At 50.2% G+C, this 13,717-nt stretch overlaps 1 long non-coding RNA gene across 1 annotated transcript; it reads right to left on the reverse strand.

The window, feature by feature from the left end:
• Positions 1-3,897: 3,897 nt before the first annotated feature.
• LOC115934625 (uncharacterized) lies at positions 3,898-8,056 on the reverse strand. The gene is made up of 3 exons (XR_008680259.2): positions 7,192-8,056; positions 5,764-5,996; positions 3,898-4,249 (listed from the first exon to the last, which is right to left on the reverse strand). It is a non-coding gene; the product is annotated as an uncharacterized lncRNA (long non-coding RNA).
• Positions 8,057-13,717: the final 5,661 nt, after the last annotated feature.

The following is a 13,717-nucleotide window of genomic DNA, read 5'->3' on the forward strand; positions in this document are numbered from 1 at the left end:
AAAGTCAGCTGATGGCGGTGGGGACAGGGGTCCGGGTGGAAGGAGCCATTGGACATGGCTCATGGCAAAGCCAGCCTGGTGCTTCGGAGAAACTGGAGCGCAAAATACACAACAGGAGGGGGCAAGAGAGGAGCCGCCCTGGCCCTGCAGGTAAGGATGAGCCTTCAAGCCAGATTAAGGAGTCAGGATGTATCCTGAGGGCAAAGGAGAGCCACTGCAGGCGTTCCATGGAGGAGTGAGGAAACTGAGCACAAAGTAGATGCTCTTTAAACACCTTTGAGGCTGGGTGTGGGGGGCTCGTAATCCCAACACTTTGAGAGGCCAAGGCAGGAGGATCATTTGAGGCAGGAGTTCAAGACCAGCATGGGCAACATAGACCCCCATCTCTACAAAAATATTTTTTAAAATTAGCCGGGCATGGTGGCATGTACCTGTGGTCCCAGCTACTCTGGAGGCTGAGGCGGGAGAATTGCTTGAGCCTGGGAGATTGAGGCTGCAGTGAGCCAAGACTGTACCACGGCACTCCAGCTTGGTGGACGGGGCAAGACCCTGTCTTGCTACCTAGGAGGGGCCCACCAAGATTCACCTCCTAAGCAAAAACTCAGATATGGTTGAAAGGGGCTTATTAAGGCTAACAAGACTCTCACCCCTATCATTCAGGAAACTCTAAAAGTTTTAGAAGCTCTTCTACCAGGAACAAAGTCCAAATATATATTGTTTATTATATCACAGTATCACATATTATAATCCCTAAGTTAGCCACTATTAAAAATGCAAAAGTACAGCTAAAATGCCAATAAACTAATTAAAATGGGGATACCAAAAAATATGATTAACCTAAAAGAAGTCAGGAAAAGAGAAACAGGGAAACAAAACAAAACAAAAAAACAGAAGGGACAAAAAGAGAACAAATGTCATAATGGCAGATCTAAATCCAGCTACATCTATAATCACGCTTAACAGAAATGCACTGAACATCCCACTTAAAAGGCAGAGATAATCTGGCTGAATAACACTGCAAGATCCAGCTATGTGTCATCTCCAAGAGATACATTTTATTTTTTGTTTGGTTTTGTTTTTTGAGACTGAGTCTCGCTCTGTCGCCCAGGCTGGAGTGCAGTGGCGCAATCTCGGCTCACTGCAAGCTCCGCCTCTGGGGTTCATGCCATTCTCCTGCCTCAGCCTCCCAAGTAGCTGGGAATACAGGCACCTGCCACCATGCCTGGCTAATTTTTTGTATTTTCAGTAGAGACAAGGTTTCACCGTGTTAGCCAGGATGGTCTCGATCTCCTGACCTCATGATCTGCCCACTTTGGCCTCCCAAAGTGCTGGGATTACAGGCGTGAGCCACCGTGCCTGGCCGAGATATATTTTAAATATAAAGACACAGACAGACTAAAAATAAAAGGATAAAAAAAAGTATGACAGGCAAACAATAAGTGCAAAAAACAGGTGTGGCTATGTTAATATAATAGGCTCAAGACAAAGAGTATTGCCAAAGAGATAGAGGGAGACTGCATAATGACGAAAGGATATGTTTATTGGGAAATCATAACAATCTTAAATGTATATGCATCTAATAACAATTTCAAAATAAATAAAGCAAAACCTGTCAGAATTAAAAGGAGAAATAGACAAATCCAAAAATTACAGTTGGAGATTTTAATACCTTTCTTTCAGCAACTGACAGAGTCAGTAAACAAAAAAAATCAAAAAATCAGTAAGGACATTGAACATTCTAACAACCATTGTGACCTAATTGATATTTAAGGTCCACTACACCCAGTGATTACAGAATATATGTTCTTTACAAAGGCACGTGGAGCCCTCACCAAGATAGTCTGTATGCTGAGACATAAAATAAGTCTGGACCAATTTTGAAGATCAAAATCTCACAGAGTATGACCTCAGATACAAAGGAATTATATAAAAGGAAGACATCTGTCTTAAGCCAAACCATCTGAAACATGCCCATCCAAATTTAGGGAAACTCATACAGCCAGATAAATAGACACAAATGTAATTTTATTAAGATCTTACATTAATATTCGTTCAGATTAATGTACACTGCCTCTCCCCAGTTGCTCTGAATCTCTGTGGTTTTGCCAGCCCCACCAGCCAAGTCTGCACTGAACCTAAAGCTCATTATCATTGTGACAACCTCCCATCACCTGCTGCTGGCACCTCTCTTGTGACACCCATTATTCTCTCTCTTGTTTTGTGATGGGGTAAGACAGCACATTCCTGGTCCTTTCTCCCCGACTGTCAGCTCCTCAAGGGCAGCATCAGGACCTGACACATGGTAGGCACCCAAAGGGCATGCTGCATGAAAGTGATTGCCGGCCGGGCGCAGTGGCTCACACCTGTAATCCCAGCACTTTGGAAGGCTGAGGCGGGTGGATCACCTGAGGTCAGGAGTTCGAGACCAGCCTGGCCAACATGGTGAAACCTGTCTCTGCTAAAAATACAAAGATTAGTTGGGCGTGGTGGCGGACGCCTGTAGTCCCAGCTACTCAGGAGGCTGAGGTGGAAGAATCGCTTGAACCTGGTAGGTGGAGGTTGCAGTGAGCCGACATTGTGCCACTGCACTCCGGCCTGGGTGACAGAGAGAGACTTGTTCTCAAAAAAAAAAAAAAAAAAAAAGAAGGAGAAGAAGGAGGAGGAGGAGGAGCAGAAGAAGAGGAGGAAGAGGAGGAGGAGGAAGAAAGTGATTGTCGTCATCATCACTGCCACTGCCACCATCATCATAGGATGACACCAAAGATCCCATCTCACTTAATGCTCCAGTCACTCAACCAGGGCAATCCCCACCACTCCTGAAGCACACAGATCCAGTGTTCCTAAGCTTTATTTCACATTCAGTAAGAAGCAACGCATCACCCCACCATAGACCCACACAACTGTCCTTCATTGTGGGAAGTCACTGGCACATGTTTGTGAGCACGTTGTTAGAGCTCAAGGTCAAATGAGGGCTCTAAGAGCCTAGAAATTGGAGACTGGCCTCCAGACTCTGTATGACCCAGATTGCAACTTCCACTGACCCAGGGGTGCTTGACTTTTTGGAGGGCAATATAGGATCTGGGATGGGATCCGCTGCCCTTGGCTGGGGCTCGAATCCTAGTTCTACCACTTCCTAGCTATGTGACCTTGGGCACTTACTTGAAATAAATCTCAACTTCCCCATCTGTAAAACAGGAATAATGCTAGGACCTAACCTCATGGATTATCTCATTCAGTGCTCCTGCAGCCGTATGAGGTTAGGTCCTAGAATTATTCCTGTAGTACTAACACTTTTAATCGTTCCCAATACCCTTGTATGGTGGCTATTATTCCTATTTTAAAGTGATAAGGCCGGGCACAGTGGCTCATGCCTGTAATCCTAGCACTCTGGGAGGCTGAGGCAGGTGGATCACTTGTGGTCAGGAGTTTGAGACCAGCCTGGCCAACGTGGTGAAAGCCCATCTCTACTAAAAATACAAAAAAAAATTAGCCAGGCATGGTGGCTCGTGCCTGTAGTCCCAGCTACTCGGGAGGCTGAGGGAGGAGAATTGCTTGAACACAGAAGGCAGAGGTTGCAATGAGCTGAGATTGTGCCACTGCACTCCAGCCTGGGTGACAGAGCAAGACTCCATCCCAAGAAAAAATAATAATAATAATAAAGTGATGGATCAGGGCACACCTTGTGCAGCTATGAGATGGGAGACTAGGATTTGAACACAAACACAACTTCCATACCAACCTCAGACGCACACACTTGCTGTAGTCTACACCAGCGGATCTTAATCATGGCTCTGCCATGGACACCTCTGACACCTGCGGAAGCCCTTCTCAAAATAATATTTTTAAATGCCTAAAATGAAATACAGAGAGTTACAAAGGAAACCAATAAAGTTAAAATCCAGTTCTTAAAATATTTTTAATTGAGATATGATAGTATACATACTTCTTTCTTAATGCATTAAACAAAGAATAGTTGCTGGTTTAATTACCACCCAAATTTCTAAGTTATGATAAATGTAAATAATATTTTGAGATACCTGCAGCCACTTTAACGTTGTGGAGAAGTAACTGTGCATACTATTGGGTTGTACTGTTCCATTTATAATGAAAGAAAATGCTAAACTTCAGTAAAACTTTCCTGAAAATAAAGATGCAAATTTATCCCATCCAAGCTCCCAGACCCCCTGAATTCTCTCCATAGACCCATGAATGCCAGGTTATCATGATGTTCTGAAGAATACACAGTTTTCTGAAAGAAACAAACAACAACAACAGTGAGCAAAATTGACTATTCGAGAATGGAAAGAAAACCTCTTTCTCAGCCATCAAAATCAGCAGGCAGTCTCCACCCACCACATGCCATTGACAATTCTGATGACTTCATCAAATCCAGTTCCCGACAAGACCAGGGGGTGGGGCCCAGGGAGGGCTGGGGATGGGAGGGGAAGTATTACGGATGATGCTATTTGATTATACTAATTGGAAATAATGGCCCAAACCAAGAACCCAACCACAAGTCGATTCATTTCGAAAGCTATGTAATAATGTTTAGGATAAGGAATTAATTTTTACAGCCACTGGGGCAGTTGGACTTCCACCATAATACAGATTTATTACAAATTAAAACTTCCCCTCAGGTGGTGAATGTAAAGACACCATAGACAACAGGAAGGACCCCTGAGTCACACACCCCCTTAGGTATGCAGGAAACCAAGGGTGGGTATTTGAGGAGCCACCACCCTCTGCCCGGACTGCACTCCCCACACCACATGTGGCTGCGTCTCATGTCCTCCCCTCCCAGGAGGAGAGCAGTACCCCCACACAAGGACATTGCCTCCTTGTTTTCTACCAAAGAGACCAAGGGCACCTTGAAGGCCCAGTGCTCTGAACGCCACTTTTCCTGGCTGTCTGGTTCAGACCCTGGAAGAGGAGCCATCGGGCAGGGAGGGGGATGACGTCAGCACCCACGGCTCCCAGCACAACGGCTTTCAGCCTGGCACTCTCAGCCAGTTTTGTGTTCAGAGAATACATTTTGGTTTACTCTTTGCTGATAAAACTCTTTGCTTATGCCTGTAATCCCAGCACTTTGGGAGGCCAAGGCGGGCGGATCACGAGGTCAGGAGATCGAGACCATCCTGGCTAACTTGGTGAAACCTCGTCTCTACTAAAAATACAAAAAATTAGCTGGGCGTGGTGGTGGACGCTTGTAGTCCCAGCTACTTGGGAGGCTGAGGCAGGAGAATGGCGTGAACCCTGGAGGCGGAGCTTGCAGTGAGCCAAGATCCCGCCACTGCACTCCAGCCTGGGTGACAGAGCGAGACTCCATCTCAAAAAAACAAAACAAAACAAAACAAAACTCTGTGCCTTGTCCTATGAGAGAAGCATGGAAACTCCAGGGTTCCCAGGCAGGCCAGACGTCCCAACCCCTCCTTCCAAGACTGTCAAGCCAGAAAGGCACTTCGCCTCTCGGGTGGGTCCCAGGCAAGGCTTGCTGTTGGTATCTCCCCCTCCCGCTGTAACTTTCTGGCAATCAGCTGTGGCTCTCACCCAAGCTGTGCAACAGAGACAAGAGGAACTTTTAGAAACAGCTTCCCAGGCCTCACCTTGGCAGTCCTACCTGGGAATCACCTTGGGAATCACCTTGGCAGAGCCCAGCAATCTGCATGTTAAAGCACCCTCTGGTTCTGATGATCAACCTGTTGGCATCTGCATGACACCATTCTCTTTGAAAGGATCTGAGAGCAGCCCTTCATACGTGCTCACCTGCTCCCTCTCCTAAGTGAGGAGCCAATTATCTGCCAAGCACCAGGCTGGAGGTGCTGAGCTGCAGGGACTCTTGGGCTTCTGAAACCACAGGGTGCCTTTCTTCTAAAAGCTGCAGGTTCTTAGGAGCAGAGCTGCCTGACTACTGCCAACAGGGTGGTGGGCTCTTGTCCAGATCCAGACAGGGTGGGAGTGAGTCCATTTTCACACTGCTGATAATGACATACCCGAGACTGGGAAGAAAAAGAGGTTTGATGGACTTATACTTCCACATGGCTGGGGAGGCCTCACAGTCATGGTGGAAGGCAAGGAGGAGCAAGTCATGTCTTACATGGATGGCTCAGGCAAAGAGAGAGCTTGTGCAGGGAAACTCCCCCTTATAAAACCATCAGATCTCACGATACTTATTCACTATCATGAAAACAGCATGGGAAAATCCCACCCCCATGATTCAATTACCTCCCACCGGGTCCCTCCCACAACATATGGGAATTCAAGATGAGATTTGGGTGGGGACACAGCCAAACCATATCACACGTCCATGCCCAAGCATGGAGGGCCAGGAAGTGCAGGGTATACACACAGTGGATGGGTATGTTTCTTGGTACACAACTCTGACTCTTTATATATAGCATTTCCTGGACCCTTTTTGAGGACCTCAGATCATCCCTGGCATTTTGGAGCCATTGTCTGGCTTCATGTCTTTTTTTTTTTTTTTTTTTTTTTTTTGAGATGGAGTCTCACTCTTGTTGCCCAGGCTGGAGTGCCTGGAGTGCAGTGGCGCAATCTCCACTCCACTGACCACAACCTCTGCCTCCCAGGTTCAAGCGATTCTTCTGCCTCAGCCTCCTGGGTAATCCCAGCACTTTGGGAGGCTGAGGCAGGTGGACCACCTGAGGTCAAGAGTTTGAGACCAGCCTGGCCAACATGGTGAAACCCTCGTCTCTACTAAAAATACAAACATTAGCCGGGCATGGTGGCAGGCACCTGTAATCCTAGCTACTCAGGAGGCTGAGGCAGGAGAATTGCTTGAACCTGGGAGGCAAAAGTTTCAGTGAGCCAAGATCGTGCCACTGCACTCCAGCCTGGGCAACAGAGTGCGACTCCATCTCAAAACATAAATAAAAATAAATAAATAAATTGAAAAGTCTAATTAAGAAGTAAAACTTCTTTTACTTCTAAAATTTCTTTTCTGCCTGCTTTTGCTAGTAGGAAATTTTCTTCCGTTTCCTCCAAGTTCAGGAGAAGAAACCCTGTTCTTCTCACAATTACTCTGCGTGAGAAAACCCAGGTAAAAAGAACCAACAGCATCGCCCCTGAGCCCCTCCCTTACCCACTCCCCCAGCTGAGCTTGCAAAGGAGGAAAGCATGTTGTGTGTGGCTGCAGCCATTTAAAATGCAGGCGGGGCTGGGTGCAGCAGCTCATACCTGTAATCCCAGCACTTTGAGAGGCTGAGGTGGGTGAATCATCTTGAGTTCAAGACCAGCCTGGCCAATATGGTGAAACCCCATCTCTGCTAAAAATACAAAAATTAGCCGGATGTGGTGGTGCATGCCTGTAGTCCCAGCTACTCGGGAGGCTGAGGCCAGAGAATCACTTAAACCAGAGAGGTAGAGGTTGCAGTGAACTGAGATTGAGCCACTGCACCCCATCCTGGGTGACAGAGCAGGACCCTGTCTCAAAAATCAATCAATCAATCAACAAAATGCAGGAGGGAGTCACTGTTTCAAGGTGTCCTGTGGATATCCTGGCCTACTTGGGAAGCAGAATTGGTCTGGACATTTTTCTGGAGCAAAACTTCTTGACACCTATAGCAACAGTGTCTCCCTAGACATATGACCTGATTGGTAAATGGCTTCATGTCCCAAAGTTTCCAATGTGGAATTCTTTCAGAAGGGCACCAGGCAATGTGTAAGACATAAAAATCACAAGCAAAAAAACAACAAAAATAAAAATCACAAGCATTCGACCTGAGCCACGTTGCTGAACTTCTCTGTGCCCATCTCCTCATCTGTAAAATGTGACAGTAAGACGTTTGGCTTCTTTCCTTCCCTACAGTAAGTGTTGATGGGGGGCGACTATGCCGGGGATAGTCACATGCTCCCCAAAGGCCCTCTCCAGAGCTCTATCAGCAAGGGTGTGGAGGGAGGACCCCACAATATACTCTAAGGGCAGAAGATTCCTGACTGCTTTGGCAATTCGAAGGAAGGCAAGGGCAGCCCTGGTTGTCGGCATCATCACAAAACCTTCTGTGAGCAAAGGAAGAGAGGATCCATTCAGGACCCATCAAGTCCTGACTGTGCCATGGAAGAGACATCTTCTGGGCAGACACTGATGCTCAGTGGCCTCCAGGGGACTTGGCAGGTCCCCTTGACACACTGGAGGCTCCCTAGCTAGAGACCCCTCCCAGACACCCTCATTCCTATATCTCCAGGACTGGAGAGGCCTGCTGGCCATCCGGGAGGATGTTTCTGTTGTCGGGCAGAGAGAAGTGAATTTTAGACCTTGCCTCCTGCCCACCTCCACCCCACAGCTCAAGAATATGACAATTTCCAGGACTGTGAGGACCAACAGAGACCACGTGATTTTGCAAGACATGGACGCAGCTGTGAGTCTGAGTTACTATCCCAACTATCGTCACCATCATTGTCTCTGCCGTCACCCTGTGAATGTGCCAAGGTCACTACCAGCACCTGGGTCCCCTCCAAGCTCCTGCAGGGGCAGTTTGTGGTGATGAAGACGATGTTAACTCCACACTGTCTCTGCTCTGACAACACACAGTGTCTGTAAGCTTGCTGGCCACAATGGATCTGTGCTGCCCGACATGGCCATCCTTGGCACGAACACAGTGAGTTACTAAACGGGCTCCTTGTTGAGATACCTACCAACTGTGGCAGGTGAAGCTTTCCCATCCTCTGCATGGGGCTGACCATTTGTCTGACAACAGAAACATCCTCCTGGATGGCCAGCAGGCCTCTCCAGTCCTGGAGATACAGGAATGAGGGTGTCTGGGAGGGGAATCTAGCCAGGGAGCCTCCAGTGTGTCAAGGGGACCCGCCAAGTCCCCTGGAGGCCACTGAACATCAGTGTCCGCCCAGAAGATGCCTCTTCCATGGCAGAGTCAGGACTCAGTGATCAAAACTGCCCAGGCCCCAGGAGGAGTTAGGCTGGGGTGTGGCACACAGGCCTGTACCCTCCCTAGTGACCACAAGGATGGCAGGGGCCACATCCTTTGACCCCACACGGGGAGACCTTATCGGCAAGTGGGTTACCATTGAAAAACACTGCCATGGGCCAGGGCATCCATGGCTTCCAAATGCTCAACGCTGCTTCCGATCATCTTGGAAAATTGTCCAATTTTTGAATGATGGGGGTGGGGATAGGCAGGAAACAGGGTCTGAAATTTCTCTGTCTTTTATTGGAATAACTTAATCCCTGCTAGTAGTTAAATATGAGAGTGATGTGACATTATCATAAAAGTAAACACACAATTACAGTAGGGGGTAGGCGTAAAACAAAACAACACCCGAGCTGATTATTTACCCAACCAACTGGAAACACATGAGCAAAACCATCCCGCCCTGACAGGTGAGCACATTCATAATTGCTTTTAAACATGTACTTAAATGTTGATCTGTTGTGTAAATACCTTTTTAAACGAGTACGTTTTAAGACAATGTAACTGTTATGGGGGCAGGGGGCATGGGGCAGGAGAATGACTAACGAGACCAACTTGAATTCCAGCACTCACCTCTGTCGTCCACGTCCCCTCGTATCAGAGCAGGTGTTTTCATAGACCTGGCGGCTATCTTTGGGCATACATTTTGGATTCATTTGGTTCAACAGACTCTGTATTTGTTGTCGAGGGCTGCCACGGCAAGCCACTGCGGTCAGAGTGCCTTCAACAGGAACGCATCACCGCGCAGTTCTGGAGGCTGAAGTCTGAGATCAAGGTGTCTCGGCAGGGTTGGTTTCTTCTGAGGCCTCTCTCCCGACCTTATAGAACGGGGGTCCTCAACCCCTGGGCCAAGGACCAGTACCGGTCTGTGGCCCTTTAGGAATCATTAGATGGGCACAAGAGCATGAAACCTGTTGTGAACGGCACACGTGAGGGATCTAGGTTGCGTGCTTCTTATGAGAATGCAAGGCCTGATGATCTGTCACTGTCTCCCATCACCCCCAGATGGGACCATCTAGTTACAGGAAAACAAGCTCAGGGTCCCTCTGATTCTACATTATGATGAAATGTATAATTATTTCATTATATATTACAATGTAATAACAACAGAAATAAAGTGCACAACCAATGTAACGCGCTTGCATCACCTCGAAACCCCCCCCCCCACCCCACCCGGGTCCGTGGAAAAATTGCCTTCCACGAAACCAGTCCCTGGTGCCAAAAAGGTTGGGGACTGAGGTTATAGAAGGTTATAGAAGGCTGTATCTCCAAGTACGATCATACCCTGACATACTGGGGCTTCGGGATTTATTTTCTTTTTATTTTATTTATTTATTTTTTGGAGACAGAGTTTCGCTGTTGTCCCCCAGGTTAGAATGCAATGGCGCGATCTCAGCTCACCGCAACCTCTGCTTCCCGGGTTCAAGTGATTCTCCAGCCTCAGCTTCCGGAGTAGCTGGGATTACAGGCGGTCGCCACCATGCCCCGCTGATTTTTGTATTTTTAGTAGAGACGGGGTTTCACCATGTTGGCCAGGCTGGTCTCGAAATTCTGACCTCAGGTGATCGCCCCCAACTCGGCCTCCCAAAGTGCTGAGATTACAGGTGCTCGCCACCACGCCCAGCCAGGGGCTTAGGGATTTAATATATGGATTTGGGGAGGACACAATTTAGACCATAACAGATTACTTCCGCAAAAGCCAAAACCCACGTTACACAGGGAAGGAAAGGGTTGACTGAGAACCCAAGTCAGGTAGGGCCTAAAGCCCTGCGGGAACGACACCTGGTTCTAGGTACTGGCTTTATCTTTAAGGATAAATACCCTAGAGGTGATTTTAAAGTAATAAATAAACACTTCCAAGGCAAAGAGAACATCCCAGAAGGTTCCAGACATGTAGGACTATCCTGATAAGAGAAGCAAGAAAGTGATTTCCAGGGTCAGTGTTGGAGACACTAGGAGGGGGCAGAAGGCTTTGGGGGGAGAAGGCAGCCCCTCTGCAGGGCCTGGCAAGCAGGGGATATGCCCACTGCTCCTGCCTGTGCACCCGGTGGGCAGCCCCTCGGCGGGCTCATTAACTGCCATCCTCAGCACTGAGGGACCCGTTCCCGGTCAGGGAGCAGAACCGGCTCTTCCCCAGGGGGATGCAGGCAGGAGGCCAGCGCTTACCTGACTGACAGGTGTCAGGTCAAATCACCAGGTCTCCTGAAAATATCAGCCTCGCCTCCTGCCGGGCCACGCCAGCCAGGGACAGAGAGACAGACAGCTCCCCTAATGATGCCAGACAGACCTTCTGACAGCTCTGCCCTCCCGGGCCCCCGGAACAGCCAGCGCGGAGTGCTCTGCTCCAGGAGGGGTGGGGGACCCTGGCTTTCCTGCCCTGCCCAGCCCAGCCCAGCCAAGCAGCAGAGAGAACAGGACGGAGGCTCCCATTTCCCAGGGACTGCAGCGCCTCCAAACCGCCCATCTGCGACGGCCCCGCGAGCGTGCGCAGCCCAGCCGCTCCCGGACGTCCTCGCCCCCGCCCCCGCCCGGGCACATCGTGCTCCGCACCGAGGCAGAGAGGGGCACGCGGATCCCAGCCCCTGCGAGCCCCTCTGCCCGCCGCCGCTTCACACCCCGCATTGCCTCAGCTGCCGTTCCAGAAGATGCATCGTCTGGTGCGCAAAGCGGTGCACGGTCCCCAGCCCGCGCGCAGCAGCCTGGAGGGGCGCCAGAGTCCCCGTCCCACTTCCTGGCGGCACTGCCCCCGGGCAGCTCCCTCCTCCCCTCTCTCCCTCCATGCCCCCACCCCATCTTGGGACGCTTCCAGGACCGAAGAGGCAGGAGGGGGATCGCGAGGGGAAGGCGCGGAGCTGGGGAAGGAGGAGCAGCGCCGGGCGCAGCAGCTCCGGTCGCAGCAGCTCCGGTCGGTCCGGGAGGCTGCGCGGCGCTCGCGGTCCCACGCCCCAGGACAGAGGACGCAGCTCCGAGCATCGCACGTGGCTTCCAGATTCCTCCCACCCCTACCCTGGCGACCACGAGAGGGGGTCGGGGGCATCTCCTTCCCAGCCCCAGCTGGACAAAAAGCCTTGCAAAAGGGAAGAAATTAAAAAGCAGGGGGAGGGAAGGTGAGGAGGGGAGGGGTAGGGGGAGGAGGAAAATGTCCCCTCCAGCCATAGTGGGTCCCAGAGAGGAACAGAGGGGTGAACACAGGCAGGGTCCTCGGGTTCCCTCCCCACCTGCCTCCTCCCAGGGTATGTGCAGCAGCCTGGCCCATCCGCCTCTGGGGCGACCACGGGACACACCGCATGGCCACTGTCACTCTGAGTCCCCACCTGCCACATACACATCCGCGACTTCTGGCTCTTTGATCTTCCCTTTACAAAATAGTCGTGCTTTGTTCACGACAGGCTGAAGGCCCCAGGGACGCGTTCTGCATGGAGGATGGCAAGGGGGAGGTTTGGTTGAATCAAGAACCCTTGATCGGCCCCTTGGGTTTCCAGCCCCCAAGAGCGCTCACACAGCCCACGTGTTATGTCCCAGCTCCGAGCAAAACAGCGTGCCAGTGTGGATGCCCCGTACTCAGACGCGGCCCCCTGGACACAGATGGGACTTTCTGTCCAGAAACAACCCAGCCCCCACAACAGCCTGGACGTTACACTGAGTTCATTTCGTTCCAATCAAAGAGCAAAATATATACCGTGAAGGGCCCACCTTTCCTTTTCTCCTTGTTCTATACAGCGATTAGCATGGAGGGGAGAGAGTGGCTTAAAAATAAATGGGCTCTGGGAGGGAAGGAGTAACTTGCAATGCCACTCTTGGCACTGTGCAGGAAGCCCAACCCTCAGCTCTCACCCACACAAAACCCCAGCATCTGCTGAGCTTCTGCCACTGCTGAATGTACCCCCGGGAAGAGCTCCGAGCCTCTGCCCTGCTAAATGCACTCCTAGGAGGGGCTCCAGAGAGGCCCCCAGCATGGCTACCCCTGCAGAAAAGCAGGCCGTGATGTTTCTGAACACAGGGGTAGCTTGCCACAGTAAACATGCCAGTGCTCTGAGGTGTGGAGACTGCGGGAAGCGATTCAGTATTTTCATGGAGGCTCATTATATTTGCTCCCAGACCAGAAAAGCCGGAGCCTATTACTGCTCTCTTGGTAGGATTTTTTTTTTAATCCTTGTATATTACTAGAACATGAATTAAGCTCTGATGAACGCGATATTAATTAATTACATGAAGATCCACGTGGGAGACAGGAGGGGGTGGAGGGAGAGGTTGTGCTATGCAAATGACCGGGAGGAGAGATGCTGCCGGAAATGTGCTTCTCATTGTTTCTGGCTCCAGAACGTGGAGGCGTGCGCAGTGGGCTCGGCCAGGGAGGTTTACCTGCAGGCAGCAGATGTGGCTTCTGCAAGATTTAAAGCCTCTGGCACCATTACAGACGAGGAACGTGGGGGGGCCTGGGCACTGCAGCAGCGGAGAGGGAGGAGGGGAAGAAGGACTCTGGCTCAGGCCGCCATCTTCTCAAACTGCAAAGAGGGAATTTAAAATCCGTTTCCCATGTTCCAAAATGGCTGCTGTGAGCCCGAGCCCAGGAGGGTTGCAAAGGGCCTTGTGTGGCTCAGAGAGCCTCCTGGACTCTTTCTGTCCATAAAACAGAGCCTGAGTGTTGCAAGAAGAGTCCTTGACTACTAAAGGCAGATCATTCTCCTCCAAAATATTTTGCAGAAACCGCTTAAAACTCCCTCTCCAGCTCTGAGCCCCAGGGGGAGGGGCTGCTGCCACTGAAAGCTGGCAAA

The sequence above is a fragment of the Gorilla gorilla genome, chromosome 4 (assembly GCF_029281585.2).
Source record: "Gorilla gorilla gorilla isolate KB3781 chromosome 4, NHGRI_mGorGor1-v2.1_pri, whole genome shotgun sequence".
In the NCBI taxonomy this organism is placed as follows: Eukaryota; Metazoa; Chordata; class Mammalia; order Primates; family Hominidae; genus Gorilla; species Gorilla gorilla.